This window comes from Muntiacus reevesi, chromosome 1 (assembly GCF_963930625.1).
Source record: "Muntiacus reevesi chromosome 1, mMunRee1.1, whole genome shotgun sequence".
Taxonomy (NCBI): domain Eukaryota; kingdom Metazoa; phylum Chordata; class Mammalia; order Artiodactyla; family Cervidae; genus Muntiacus; species Muntiacus reevesi.
In genome coordinates, this window is record NC_089249.1 from 36,670,949 (window position 1) to 36,687,454 (window position 16,506).

At 35.6% G+C, this 16,506-nt stretch overlaps 1 protein-coding gene across 3 annotated transcripts in view; it reads right to left on the bottom strand.

The window, feature by feature from the left end:
- PIK3C2G (phosphatidylinositol-4-phosphate 3-kinase catalytic subunit type 2 gamma) overlaps positions 1-2,124 on the bottom strand; it is a 427,919-nt gene extending 425,795 nt beyond the window's left edge. For 2 of the 3 annotated variants that reach the window (XM_065940721.1, XM_065940712.1), the window contains exon 1: positions 1,990-2,124. The gene's annotated coding sequence lies outside the window, so the exon portion shown is untranslated. Of the gene's footprint in view, positions 1-829; positions 936-1,989 lie in introns of all 3 variants that reach the window. The other variant, XM_065940703.1, reaches the window with a different exon arrangement.
- Positions 2,125-16,506: the final 14,382 nt, after the last annotated feature.

Below are 16,506 nucleotides of genomic sequence, written 5' to 3' on the forward strand. Positions count from 1 at the left end.
ATCTTTATGACTCTGAAGTAGTTAAATATTAGTTAAAAGAAAGATCGTTTACAAAAGAACTCATATTTTTAACTTTGAAAACATTTCTGAATAACTCAAGGAAAAGAATCACAATAAAGTTGGAAGACGTTTAGAAATACAAAATAAAGTTGTCAAGAAAAGAAGTATTTTGTGTAAGAGAATTTCAGAGATACACATCATGCTTATTCTGCAGCTCTAAATAATTCTTGAAAATATTCCATCCAACAAAAAATATAAATGATAATAACTTGAAATAGAAAAGTGTGTCATAAAAGGACTATTGCTAATGGCTATGTGTGTGCTAAGTTGCCTCAGTTGTGTCTGACTGTGTGACCCCATAGACTGTAGCCCACCAGGCTCCTCTGTTCATGGGAATTCTCCAGGCAAGAATACTGGAGTGGGTTGCCATTTCCTTCTCTAGGGGATCTTCCTGACACAGGGATCGAGCCTGCATATCTTAAGTCTCCTGCATTACTAATGGCTGATAATAGTTATAATTGATTTATGCATAAATAATTACAGTGGTTCATTTCTGCTATGATTATCTATGCATCATTTTATCAGATCATACATTTAAAGAAAAAGGTAATAATTGTTAGAAATACAATACAGTACTTTTCTAGATAGAAAATGACTATTACATCAGTTTTTCTAAACTCCAAAAGAACTATACTGTTTTTTTGCTTCCTTGAAGAGGATTTCCTCATGACCAAAGAATCCCAGCTCTGACAGAAAAAAACCATGAAACTGGGGACTGAAGTTTCACCCTGGCAACATATGAGCTTATTCATTCCATCTGTGAACTCACCTACTTACTACGATCCTTTTCTATAGGAAGTGGATGAAGCTATGTCGTTTTTCCAGCTCAGTCAAGATGATCTTCTTTCCTTATGCTCATTCCACAGACTTGCTTTCTACATAGTACAAATGGCAGGTACACATGTATGAAGTTAAGTCACATGTCATGGAAAGAGCCCCTGAGATTGAGTAAGAAAACCTTGATTCGAATCCAAGCTCTTGATATTATTAATGACGTGTGTGTGGCAGGTTCAATCGTGTCTGACTCTTTGTTACCCTGTGGACTAGAGCCTGCCGGGCTCCTCTGTCTGTGAAATACTGGAATGGGCTATCATTTCTTTGTCCAGATTAATGACATAGATAATATTATTTATAATGTAGGTAACATGCTCTTGAACCTCTCTCTGTTATTTGATATGCAATATTGCAATCCGATAATGCAATTTAACAGTATCAGGTGTATATTATGATTTTTAAGTGGGATATATCTTTTCTATCATCAAACTCAAGTATCGGAAATATAATTGTTTGCCAGGTAAGAATGTGAGGGAGTAACTTCTTACTATACCCTGTTCATACCAGCCTTCAGTGAGCTACCAAAACATGGATAGAGAGACAGAACAGCGCTGGAGCCCAGCATGGAGTGACAGAACAGGAACAAAAGAGCTGCTTCCTGCAGCAGGAACTCTTGTTAATTTCGAGCACATATGTTAAGAATATCCACCCTTCATTAAGAGTTTCTTTACGCACTCATCATCAACACATAGTCTATAGACCACAGACACTGATTCAAGACATTGAAGAAAACGTGCACAAGGAAGGAATCTACTAGCAGACGGGACTGAAATTGGCTCAAGACTTTGACAGACATGAAATTGAGCAGGTAAGAGATGAAACAAAAGAAATTATATAGTGCCATTTATGGGGTCATTCGGAGATAGGGAGAAAGGGAAGGAGAGAGGGAGAGAAGAGATCATCAAGGTGCAGTTTTTCAGGAAAGATCTATATCTTCTGGAGAATATTTACAAACCTACTCAGAATTGAAACTCATCTACCATTTATTTCCCAATATAATTAAAGAGTTACTAGGCTTTAACAGTACACATGAATTCAAATATTCTCCTATGTATTTAGTTAGCTATAGAAAGTTGATTTGTTTCAGTCTCTTACCTGGAACATATATCTTCCTGAAACGAAACATGATCTCATTTCTGTCCAAGAGTGAAATACACTCATACAAGCTACAACACTCCTGTTTCAGGGGAGCATTATGCTTCCACTGGAAGCTTTTATTCCTGTTTGACAGGTTGAACATGTTTAGGAATCTATTTTTCATCAAACCTTGGAGGGTTATGTGGAAAAAAAAAAAGGAGTTTACATAATGAATACAGGAGTTAAGCCAAACACTCAACAATGAATTAGCTTCTCTGTGCCGAACAGAATTCGTGCCAGAAGACACTGAATGGCAATACGCAAACAAAGTACTTACTTGAAAAAAAAGTGTATAAGGTGAACCTATTTCCCCTCAAAGTATTTCCCCTCATGTGATCTTGCATTTGAATGTGGGAGTGGATGGGGACAGGGGCACTGGTGGTTTCAATTCCCAGAAGCAGAGTTGAGCCCTTGAAAATGTTACTGTAAGCATTCTATGAGTTTAACTGTCAAGTTTTTTTTTAATTAGGATTTAATATATTCCTTTTTTTTGGTTCAACCTCAGGACCCAAAGTAAATTTCCAGTGTAAAAATAATTTTATTATCTAATCATGTTTGAAAGAAACAGAAATAGGAAAGAATATTTACAAGGTTAGCCAGAAAGAAGATGTGGATAGTTTTTGTTTTGTTTTGTTTTTTAGTATATTGCTATTGAAAATGAACAATGTGTGGAGATTTGGAGTCAACACATAACGTATCTAGTTGGATCCAGGAACTAGGTCCAGTCAGGAGTATGTTTGCTTTATTGAGGAAAGTTTTAGGAACTAAAATATATTATAGGATCCTCAATCTTTCTCTTTTTTATCCTTTTAATTTTATATTAGTGTTTTTCTAAGATTGATATCTTGAAAGGAAGGATAGACAACAGAAAATTAAAAATTACGTTCACATTAGAATACCTGATGAAAAGATATTTAAAAGAACGAAAGTCACAAAATTGTACATCCCCCTCGCATTCCTTTCCTTATAGAGTAACACAGGTTGTGTGGGGTTAAAGACAGAGTAGAAGCTTAAGTAGAAATAGAGGGTGGTGATACAGGGAAATGTTTTCACTTTTATATTTTAAAAATAGCCTAGATTGCAATTCTAAACTTTGGGACTCTGGAGAGGTAGAGAGACTTAAAAATCACTTTACATGTAGTGATTTTCACTCAGTACATTTACGCTCAACGTTTACTTTCTCTTTAAAGTAACTCCTAAAATATATTGCTAATTTTTAAGAAAAGAAATCCTTGAAGAATTGGAAATTTTTATACCTACAAACCTCTTTTGTTATGGTCGACATGAATTTTGGAGGAAAAGTCAAGAGATCTGGACTGATTTGAAAAGTCCAGCTGTTTGGACAGTCTAATCTTGGCGAAGCTGAAAGATTAAGGTTAACCCAGTTTGATATGGGTTATTTATTAACAGGAAAAGGTACCAAATGTACCTTGGGCTTTGTTTCCTCTCTGAATATGCCCTTCAACACCATCTATTTCCTCACATAATGCTAACCCTTTTTAAGTAGAACTTTTAATTAGAAATAAAATCAGATGGAAAGCTATGCCATTTTTACTGTTCATTTTTCATGACTTTGTTCTGTGTCCACTACTTAAACAAGTAAAGCCTCCTCTTCAACATAGTAGTCTACTCATTTTGCAGGCAAAGCATTTTAGACAGTGATCAGCCTTCAAAATGGAAATTACACATCTTTTAGGAAAAAAAGAAAAGCTTTATGGGATCAGTTTATTTCCTTTTCTGTGTATTCTGTGTATGTTCTGTTAGTATTACTGTAAGTTGTTTTGTCTATTCATTAAAAGAGAAAAAGTTAAATGAAATTGTCCAGGCCAGAATACTGGAATGGGTAGCCTTTCCCTTCTCCAGGGGATCTTCCCAACCCAGGGATGCAAGCCCAGATCTCCCACATTGCAGGCAGATTCTTTACCAACTGAGCTATCTGGGAAGCTCCCTGAAAGGTGTTAGAAACAGGTGATTTAAGTATCTTGGTGAATAGCCTCCTCAAAGTTTCCTGCTTGTTGGATTAAGAAATCAATGTCCAAGTGCATATAACCAATTCATTTTTTAATGTGATTTCCCCACTCTAAAGATGATTTTTTGTTGTTGTTGTTCAAAATGACTTAATTTTCAGAACACATATTCCAAGATAAGTTCTGTAAGTGTCCTTGCTAGTCACCCCGCAGTCTCGCCTCAGACCTGAGAAAGAATCTTCAACAGTGATCTTGCCAGTAGGATAAAGTTTAACAGTCATCTTGAAAACTGACTACAAAGAGTTTGATCCAGAACCTTGAGACTGGTTGTGTGTGTTTCATGTATGCTCAGCATTTTCCTTACCCTTCATTATCTTCCTAATATTATTTTTATAAACTCTTTTAAAAGTGAAAATTGCTCAGTCATGTCTGACTCTTTGTGACTCCATGGACTGTGTAGTCCATGGAATTCTCCAGGTCAGAATACTGGAGTGGGTAGACTTTCCCTTCTCCAGGGGATCTTCTCAACCCAGGAATCGAACCGGGGTCTCATACATTGCAGGAGGATTCTTTAGGGCCTTACTTATTAAGTGAAAAATTCTTAAAAGGTTATCTAGTGGGTGCTTAGCAGTACTTGGTTCTGGATCTACTATGATGAATGAGACAGGCAAGGTCCCTGATATCATGCAGGGGACAGTGCAACTTTCTACTCCTGCCTTATTTTCTAGTTGAGTGACCTGAACCTAGTTAGCACCTCTTTGAAAAACAATTAAAGGCAGTTGCAGATAAGATAAAGTTATTTGCATATTCCTATTTCAAATATCAGGAAACTGACAAATAAAGGGAAATATCTTGATCAAGTTATTTTGAAATTAAGTGCTAGCTGTATTGCTACTATATTAAAGTAAATTGCTTATTCTTTCATTCACTGTAGCTTGGGAGAAGGAAAAAAGTGAACTAATAGAATATGAAGTCTCGATAGAGAGAACTTTCAGACCTTTAAAAATAGTATTTGTTTAAAGTCTAGTATAGTATAAAGGAGGAAGAAATTGATATTCATATGTCCAAATCTCATACAAACTGAGCTTCTTGACTCTTATTTTGGTGAAGTGAATACAATTATTTTGTTTTCAATGATAATTCAATTACTAAAGCATAAACACAGATGAAAAGTTCATTTAGAGTATTCAGTTGAATAAAATGATACTTCAACAATATCTGCTCTGCTGAAGTGCCTGTTGTTGATTAATAACACTGATGATGCTATAGATTGGCTCATTAAACACCATTCCAGCCTTCTTCTTCCTGTGTGTGTCTGGCTGAAGATTCTGAAAATCTTAAAGTGATACTTCCCCTATGCCTTTGCAGTAAAGAGTCAGGAAGAGAATTAGACTCTACCATTAAAATGTATTTGCACAGACTTTAGAAGGTAGAAGCAAGGAATAGTTGTGTTGCTTTAGATTTTTTTTTTTTTCCTACCAGCAGGCAAGATCTTGGTTTCTAAAGCAGTACTCCAGTGTATGTTATCCACTTCCTTTCATGTTGAGAGGCAGCTGTTGCAAAAGCAGTGATGACAGCTAGTTCCCAGCTTTCTGATTATGGAACTGCTTTTAAAGTGGGATGTCTGTATTCAGCCGTTCCTGTGGTAGCTTCAGTCCCTGGCTGTGTCAGCTCTATGGTGCTGTGTTCATGTCCAGAGTCCACAACTTTGGCTCTTTCTTCTATTAATTTTGAAAGTACTTTATTCTCTGTATTAAATCTTTCTTTCTTGCTTTAAATATTTAGATTTGTTTCTGAAGAACACAACAGCATGTCAGACTGTGGTCTAATACCTGGTGTTAACCTCTTTCTAATAATAGAGTTTCAACTGGTCACATATCTATATAATGAAAGACTGCCTTGCTCAACCTCTCTTATTGAGAGGTATAACCATGTGTCTTAAGCTTCAGATAATAGAATTTAAACAGGCATTATATTTGGTATTACTGGGTTTTGTCTTTAAAAGGATGGAGCATACAATACTCTGATACTTTCTAGTTGCTATGTGATAGCAAAGGTTGAATATCTTCCCTAAATCCAGGGACAGAGTATAGAGAGTATAGTGAGAGTATAATGAGAATATAGTGTTCAGTCAATAGTGAACCACCCACACCTGAATTATTTTATGAAACACACAGTTCTATCCTGTTTTGTTGTTGTTGTTCAGTTGCTCATTCATGTCTGACTCTTGAGACTCAATGGACTGCAGCATGCCAGGCTTCCCTGTCCTTCACTATCTCCCAGAGTTTGCTCAAACTCATGTCCATTGAATTGGTGATGCCATCCAACCATCTCATCTTCTATCGCCTCCTCCTCCTCTTGCCCTCAGTTTTTCCCAGCATCAGGTCATCTCCTTGCAGTTCCTTGCATCAGGTGGCCAAAGGATTGGAGCTTCAGCTTCAACATCAGTCCTTCCAGTGACTATTCAAGATTGTGTTCCTTTAGGATTGACTGGTTTGATCTTGCAGTCCAAAGACTCTCAAGAGTCTTTTCCAAAACCACAGTTCAAAAGCATCATTACTTCAGTATTCAGCCTTCTTTAATGCTGGATTTTAGACTCTCTCTTGCTTTTGAAAAATAACATCTTATTCTTAAATAAAACATAATTGGGTTGCTAGAAGTAGAATTCGAACATAATTTTAAAAATGAGGCATGGGTCTAATAGCTGGGTACTGGGTGGCAAGAACCCTACTATTGCAGGCTGAAAAGTCAGTGATTCTTCTTATATCATGATAAAACATTTGGCAAAACTGTCACTTGTAATCCTTATAAAGATAGACTACTTACCAAAAGAACGTGCAGCCTCTGTAAATTGCTTGGAAAACCTTAGGACATTAAAAAACTCAGAAAGTTTATGGGTGTTAGCTCTTTCTTGCCATGCACAGTTCTGTGACAAGATGTACTTGGACTGGTTATAAGATGCGATTTTAAAGAAGCAGCTTTCACAGTAAAGAACCTCTGGTGTCCTCAAGTGCCTCTATTAAAACCTCTCAGTTAATTGGGGTCCATTCTAGTTTCAAAGGTTAGATTAAGGGTGATGCTTTCTTGCCTCAACTAATATTTTCAGAGAGCATCAAAGCAGACATCATTAAATTGAGGGGAACCAAAATATTCTGAACAAAGAAACCAGAAAATATAAGAGGACAGCCTGCAAGCTTGGAAAGCTTTTCTCAGTTATATCTCTGGTTATGATTATTTGCCTGTCAGTAGAACAAAAGCTTACTGAGTTTTTTAGGGAATGTATCGATCTGCAAAAGCCAATGTATGCTTGACCTTTAAAGCAGCTCCTGAAGCCTCCCAACTGGCCTTGAAGAACATAACCCAGAAATTTGTACAGTCTTCAAGGAGAGAATAGAGCTCAATTCTCTCTTAAGGAGGAAATTAAAGGTATTCAGATATTTTCAAGAATGAAAGAGAGAAATATTTAAAACAAAGAATTCATTCATTCAATATTGATGTGACCCCAGGACAGTCCGTGTAAGTCAGGACGATCACAAGCAAACCAGTCATTATGGTAATGGGAACAAATGGACAAAGAACAACATCCCAAAGTAAAGAAAACAGGAACTGTAAATGACAAGGGACGATGAAATTTCTTCTGGATAATATAATCAGGATCTAGTCAAGGAAATTATTTCAGCACCAGAATGGGGAATGTTTATAATTCCTGTGCAGTAGGATTTGATCATTGCTTTGAAAAATGACAGCTGTTCTTTTCCAATTCTTCCATTTTTGGAAGGCAGCTGTGCTTGCCACTATATCTCCAACACTGCACTCTTCCATTTTTTTCGAATGGGACTTTATTATATTGGATATACATGTGTGTAGAGGGAGGGTAGGTCAGTGGGAAGAAGTGCACACCTGGATTTTTGGCGGCAGGCTGCAAGTTGTGTCCCAGTGTCTTTTTTCCCTCCTATAGTAATGGCCAGCCGGTCAAAAGTCATACTTCTCAGCCTTCATTTCAATGAGATTTGGGCAAGTAACTAGTTCGTTCTACTCAATGAAATGTGAAAAGAAATATGCGATTCATTGTGCCCTTAAAAGGATGACATGTACACCTTCCTCTCTGCTCCTCTTTCTTCACACACGCGCGCGCACACACACATATACACACACACACACACATACACACACAGATGCACACCTGAAAGGTAGAACTGGGCATGGAACAACAGACTGGTTCCAAATAGGAAAAAGAGTATGTCAAGGCTGTATATTGTCACCCTGCTTATTTAACTTCTATGCAGAGTACATCATGAGAAATGCTGGACTAGATGAAGCACAAGCTGGAATCAAGATAGCTGGGAGAAATATCAATAACCTCAGATATACAGATTATTACCACCCTTATGGCAGAAAGTGAAGAACTAAAGAGCCTCTTGATGAAAGTGAAAGAGGAGAGTGGAAATGTTGGCTTAAAGTTCAACATACAGAAAACTAAGATCATGGCATTCGGTTCCATCACTTCATGGCAAATAGATGGGAAAACAGTGGAAACAGTGAGAGACTTTATTATTTGGGACTCCAAAATCACTGCAGATGGTGATTGCGGCCATGAAATTAAAATACGCTTATTACTTGGAAGAAAAGTTACGACCAACCTAGACAGCATATTAAAAAGCAGAGATATTACTTTGCCAACAAAGGTCCATCTAGTCAAAGCTATGGTTTTTCCAGTAGTCATGTATGGATGCGAGAGTTGGACTATAAAGAAAGCTGAGTGCCAAAGAATTGATGTTTTGAACTGTGGTGTTGGAGAATACTTTTGAGAGTCCCTTGGACTGCAAGGAGATCCAACTAGTCCATCCTAAAGGAAAACAGACCTGAATATTCATTGGAAGGACTGATTCTGAAGCTGAAACTCCAATACTTTGGCTAGCTGATGTGAGAAACTGACTCATTTGAAAAGACCCTGATGCTGGGAAAGATTGAGGGCAGGAAGAGAAGGGGATGACGGAGGATGAAGTGGTTGAATGGCATCACCGACTCAATGGACATGAGTTTGAGTAAACTCTGGGAGTTGGTGATGGACAGGGAGGCCTGGCATGCTGCCGTCCATGGGATCGCAAATAGTCGAACACCACTGAGCGACTGAACTGAACTAAACTGAACTGAACTGGATGTTAAATTGACTTAAGGAAGAAAATCCAGTTCTAAAAAAAATAATACAATTTAGGAAATAAAATATACTTATCAGTTTCTCTCAAATTTTTCCAATAAAATTCCTTATTGACAAAGGGAATCTATACTGGTCTATAGGAAGTATAAAATTTATTTAAGATGTTACATTTTATCTTAAAATTGTGTGTATACAGTGTATAACTATGTTAAACTTAAAATATAATGTTCCCTCCTCATCTCAGTCTTGGAGCAAAACTGAGTCAGAACTTCCTACTTCACAATGAGTTCTATAGCTTCAGTTGTAGCCTATACATAAATAGACTGCCGAGAAAATTATGATAATGTGTGTCCATATTTTCTGAAAACTTTGAGTCACTTAATTCTGAATGTTAATATTTGAATGAGTTGTGTCTCATAGTCTTTTATCTGAATGTTTCTTGCATCAATTTTCTGGGACCAACTCTATTTTAAGGCAAAGTAGAGTTTATCATAATCAGAGATGGATTATTAGTAGATATATAGATATGTGTATATATATATATATATATATATAAAATTTAATTTTACTTTTTTGGCTGTGCTGCATGTCATGTGAGATCTTAGCTCCCCAACCAGGGTTGAACCCACACCCCCTGCATTGGAAGGTAAATTCTTAACCAGTAGACCACCAGGCAAGTCCTAGTAAAGATGTTAATATTGCCAAATATCTCATGTAATTTTGGTACCCTTGATCTTTTTCCCTTAAGATGAATTACTGATTTAATTTTCAGATATCCTCCCAAATCTTTACAAATGAATGTGGTATGTATACTTCTATAATTCATTGTGATATTAAGTGATGTTCTAAATATATTTTACATGATGTATTTCATATATGTTTTCTTGTCAGTCTATAATATGGTCACATACAGCTATGTTAGAGATCCATTTGTGGATTGTTTAATATAACAACTGGCAGACAGCAATACTCAGATAGACAAATAGCTCTTAGGATACAAATGATTCTGACTAAAACTTACAACTCTTACAGATAACTTATTAGCTGACATTTTTAATGGTCTTTGACATTCTAAACATAGTTTTCCTTTGATCACTGAATAAATTCTTATTGCTGATAGAAATAAATAAAACTACTAAAAATATTCCTAATCTCTGGCAAGATCACAATCTTCTCAAATTGTCTCTGAAGAGAAAATGGATCAGTTTACTGTCAAGCTTTATTACTTCTTTGGTGCCACACACATTTTCATGGGGCAAAGATTTCTAAAAACTTTGTTTAGAAAACTCAAGAATTAACCTTTCCTGAAGAAATCATTTTTAATGTCTTTTCTAATTTTTTCACTCTCTTTCAGCTTCTCTGTATGCTTATTACAGGCCAAAGATTTTATAATTTCAAGTGCATTCTAAGTAATCAAAGAGAAATCAAAATTTTCCATAAATGTATAATTTTGCATATTTTTGTATAACATAATTGTATGGCATCAACTATTATTCAAATACATTTACAAATGAACTTTATTAAAAGTCACAACAGAAACTGGTATACTTTTATGTAAAACTGGCCAAGTTTTCTAACATTGCTTGTTATATTTTATGTCTATTTTTTCCAGTTTCATTGAGATATAAGTAACCTATGACCTCATATAAGTCTAAGATATACAGCATAATGATTTGACTTACGTTCATCATGAAATGGTCATCACAAGTTCAGTGCACATCTATCATCTCATGTATATACAGATTTGAAGAAATAGACAAAAATTTTTTCTTGTGATGAGAACTCTTAGCATTCACTCTTTTAACAACTTTGACATATAACGTACAGCAGTGTTAATTATATCAGTCATGCTGTACGCCACATCCCCAGTACTCACCTATCTTATAACTGGGAAGTTGTCTCTTTGGACCACCTTTATTCAGTTCCCCCTTTCCTACCCCCTGTCTCCGGTAACCACAAATCTGATCTCTTTTTCTATGAATTTGTTTTGTTTTTAAAGTATAATTGACCTGTAAAGCTATGTTAGTTCCTGTTACACCACATAATAATTTGATATTTCTGGACATTTCAAACTAATCACCATGGTAAGTCTAGTTAGCATCTATCACCATGTGTAAGTATCTCATAGTTATTGACTATATTCTCCACCTTGTTCATTTCATACTTGTGACTCATTTACCTCTTGATTTTTCTCACCAATTTCTTTCCTCCTCCAGCTCCCCCTCTCCTTTGGCAACCACTTGTTTCTTCTCTGTATTTGTAACTCTGTTTTGTAATGTTTGTTCTTTCATTTTTGTTTAAACGCTGCAATATCTAAACTGTCATGTTGCTAGTTTTCTCAAGAAAATAAGTTAGATCATGGACACAAATATTTGAACTTTTAAATGCTATCAATAAGAAGACAGCAGGACCTTTTTTTTTTTTTTTTTTGGTTTGAATAGTCCAATCTGTGTTTCTAGATTTTCAGTTAATTGAACAGTGATTGAATGCATCTCTGCTTAGTTTCAAACAGAAGCAGACCCGTTTCCAACTATTCTATATCGCCACCTTCTGGAAATGAAATGCTTCTGCAAATGTCAGGAAGCAGTTCATTGTTATTGTGGTAGATTTAGGACTTGGTACTGAGAAAACTCATGCTTCATCAGGAACATAAGTTCCTTTTAACCAAATATTCTCCGCCTCCAGCCCTGGGGAATTAAAGAAGACACTGGCGTGTAACAGCTGCAGAATAAGTGAAAATTTCTAATTGCTTATATTAGGAATAAAATTCTGTTGTATTTACTTCCCCCTGCCCCTTTTTAGAACCACAAAGTTGTTCTACTTCTGTAATACATGACATTTTTACATCTAATAATAGTACATAGAAATAAGTAACACCATTGTTCACACCATTAAGAATGAGCTAAGCCTCTACAGTTCCAGTTAATCATCCTGTTCTAAAGGCTAGTTAATGAATATACATTTTGTTTGACATAAGACATGAGACAATCAGGATTTTTCTGACTAATTCTAACTACGTCAAGCTAGTTAAACTTGTTAATAGCCAGAGTTCACATTTAAGTATGGGGTAACCCACATTTGCCACCTCTGAGGTACGATTGTTTTCACAGTGTTAGTGTTAGAACTTAAAAAAAAATAAAATAAACTATTGGTATTTCTTTGTTGGAAACTTATGGGGTGAAGATGAGTATGTGTAAACAGATTTTTTTTAATGATAGTTTTATTTCTAAAATGTGAACTTTGTAAAATATGTTTCCGAGGTTTCACTTTTTAAATAAAAAAATCTGCTGAAGATTTTAAAATTCATAATTTCTGTGTTAATTTTTAATTCTGCTCACTTGAGGACTATGTAGATATATACTAGTCAGTTAATCTTAGTGGTTTCATACAAACATTGGCTATATCTGGAAGAGTAAATTTATTGTACATGAGTAACCACTCATGCCCACAGCAAGTATTACTAAATGAACTTGCCTCTGTTTTTCTATGAATCCAGGAAGCAGTATATACAATGTTTTACTCCAGTTATCCTCTGGATAGAATACAGTTCATTTATGAGATGAAACTTACTGATTATTGAGACCCTAGAGGAAACAGATGGCTCTAGTGGTAAAGAACCCACCTGCCAATGCAAGAGACACAGATGTGTGTTCGATCCCTGGGTTGGGAAGATCCCATGGAGGAGGAAATGGCAACCCACTCCAGTATTCTTGCTTGGAGAATCCCATGGACAGAGGAGCCTGGTGGGCTATAATCCATGGGGTCGCAAAGAGTCAAATATGACTGAAGCGTGCACAACACACAGAGGAACCACAAGAAGGATGAAAAGTAAAATGTTTGCAGTTGGGATGGGAGAAAAATATGAGGAAGAGAAATATCAGTTTTAAGAAAAATGTGGAAAGACAGGTCCTTTAATGATATAATTTGAGTCAGCAAATAGTACTAATAGTCTCATACTATCTTCAATTAAATTCCACCATTAAATATTTATTCTTTTGAAAGTAGTTCTTTTTCAATAGGAACGACTAACATAAGGTCAGAAACATAAAACCATACAAGTCATTAACAGTTTTATTATATTTATTTCTTAAAAGCATCAGTCATCAGAGAACCATCTGTTCTTGGAGTGGAGGAGGAGAACATAGACCCAATTTTGAGCACATGTGCATTCCAAAGAGAGCAGAACCCAAAACAAGATAAAATAGTAGATTGATTACTTTGTCTAGGAAGAAGTCCAACAATCTTCAAGCCTATTAAGTGCTAGATACTGGTTATGATGCTAAAGATATAGAGAATGTATGCCAGAGTCCTAAAGTACTGTAAAGAGTCAGAGAGACTGACATAAAAGGAGATAGTTGGAAATATTTCATTTGCATTCATTATTATGCCTACAAGTAGTATGGGGGGAGAAGTTGAGGAGAACTAGCAAATAAAATTCCATTGAGAAATACATTTAAAACCAAGATAATGGATCAGAGAAGAGAGAAATCATATCAAAGAGATTAATAAGGGCAAGACGTGCCCCAAAGTATTGTCTTATATATAATGTTTGACCTTGATATATATAAATAATATAATCTTAAGAGTGATTGAGCAGTAATGGAAACATACAAAAAGCAGTCATGAAATCAGAGTGGAAGGAATCTAACCAGATATTGCCCCTGTTAATCAGTAAAGCTAATTTTGGTTGCAGTTTATGTTTAGAAGGGAGAGAGGGGAAGAAGGGCTTCTCAGGTGGCACTAGTGGTAAAGAACCGCCTTGCCAATGCCGGAGACATAAGAGACATGAGTTGGTTCCCTGGGTTGGGAAGATCCCCTGGAGAAGGGAATGGCAACCACTCTAGTACTCTCACCTAAAAAATTCCATGGACAGAGGAGCCTAGCAGGCTACAGTTCATGGGGTCACAAAAGAGCTGGACAGGACTGAGCAAGTGAGCACAACACATTACCTCCATAGCTCACAATCCAGGAAGTTAATTTTTGCTTCCTACCTGTTCTGGCAAATTGAAATCTCACTGATTCTGATTGCCCTGGATCTTCCTCCTTATAGATGCTGGACATGCCACAAAAGAGATGTCCACACATCTGTGAGAAGAAGCTGGAGCCTTTGCAGTATTATAATTCCATAATCTGAACCTGGGTTTCCTGGATCTCTAATTCTGGGAGATATCAGAGTTCTTACGCCTCCCCTAGCACCAAAAAAACTCCATTTGGGAAAATAGGGCTTATGATATTTCTCTCTGAGACATTAATGATGAACACTGGCATGTTAAAAGCAGGGAGAAACCCTAAGGGAGGAAGCAACTTTCATTGGGTACAAATGTGTACCCAATTGTGTTTTATAGAGTATATCATTTTTCTTTATCAGCCCATTGTGATATGATTTGGAAAGTTTTGGGATAGACGGTCTCCAACATGAAAATAAATGATTCTCATCACCTTAGTCTATTGCCATTAAAGATTCAAATTATAATATTCCTCTTTGCTTCAGAGTCTTCCAAGCAAACAATTGATTATAATAATAATTTGGGATTCTATATAGGTCAGCCTGTAGGGAGAGAATGTCCTAGTTTTGACCATCAGAGATTTCCTGTCTGCATAACAGTCATATTGCTAATGATGAATTACTAATTGGACTCCTCTTTATACATCAGTTATGTAACAGAATGCTGCAACATTTTTGTGATATGATATTGAAATGTAAGTAAATCTTTCGCTTATAGTCCTATGAGGTAGGACTCTTCTCAGTGTTTAGTTATATTACACCAGCATCAAAAAGTATAAAATGCTGATGTTAGCTTTGAGTTAAAATGTGAATTCATTGGCAATAAGTGATAATAAAATAGAAAGAATAAAACACTGTGCTTGTTAAGTAATAAATACTCCCAAACTTGAACTATATATTATCAAATATGCCTTTTTTCTTCCATAAGCTTTTCCCTATTTTGTGGGGGAGGGGCTCACATTACCTCTTTAATGGAATACTTTAAAATTCAGATGCCCAATTATTAATATCATGCAGTGCAGTTCTCATTCTTTTAACACTTGATACAGAAATTCTTGAAAGACTCTGGGCATATGAAAATACATTCCTTTTATAGTTCAAAAATTGAGAGCCAGAAGGAATGTAGGACTTCCATGACAGCATATGGGAAAATTGTAAATCTTGGAATCTCATCCATATCTTTGATTTCAGAATTAATCTTTTATTATAATCTACCTTGCTATATTAAAAAAAACTGTGCTTTTTTCCTTCCCAGACACCATCAATAGAATGTATTAATCTATACTACACACTTACACACTTTGAATGTAACTCCATTTGACATACATCATTTCTGAGTTGTTTTTTAAATTAATGTTTGTATTAAAAAGCTGTAATAAATGTCCTGAGGATGAAACTGTGTCTACTTAGCTATTCTCCATAGCTCTTTTTAATGGCATTAGAGCAGTGCTAAAGATGCACCTTATCCAGTCATGATTGGAAATCCTAGTACTCTTCTGGCTTGGTTAACACTTTATTGATAATTTAAAATCACTTTAGAAAAATAATTTAAGATATCAGAGAAAATTACATGATTCATGTGTTTCCTGGATTAAGGTAGTTCTCAGAAACTCAGAAATTAGGTATGAAAAAGGCTCCGAATTCCACCAAAAGTAATGAAAAATCTCTGCCTACCAAGTGCTCTGTTTTATTATACTCTTTTAGCAATCCACCAGGAACCTGCAGAATCCCAATTTGTTATATACTGCCTAACTGCTAGAATCTACAATGTCTTCTTCTGTTAATATAAAGGACTTGACCAAGAGCTGATGATACCCGGATTATCTTAGGTTTCTTTTATTATACTTTTAGATTCTGTTATTAGACATCTGATTATATTGTTATTGATACTGATAGGCAGTTAGTTTTCCACTTTATTATGTATCCTGAAATTTGGGAAAAATGTTCTTTTCTTCCAGACATTTTCTTTGGCATATAAAGTTATTTTGCTTAATTCTATAATTTACTAAGATCACTGTGACAGCTAATATTCTATCACTGTTTTCACACTAAATTTTTACAGTAGAGCCTCTTATCTCATAATTATTAGCTCACAGTATCTTGAACTGTAATTGTCACTTTGTTCTCTCCTCCTGAACATAAAGTCTTGAAAGCAAGGATTCAGTCATAATTTTCTCAATATTTCTTTTGTCTATAGTAATATCTAGCATTAAAAAGACTCAAAATATTACATTAATAAGCTTAGGCTTATGCTCTACATATTGTTACAATAACAGATTCTGTGTCTGTATCACATTTAGGAGTTTCCAAAGTTTAAATTCTATTTGAAAATGCAAGAACTGTAG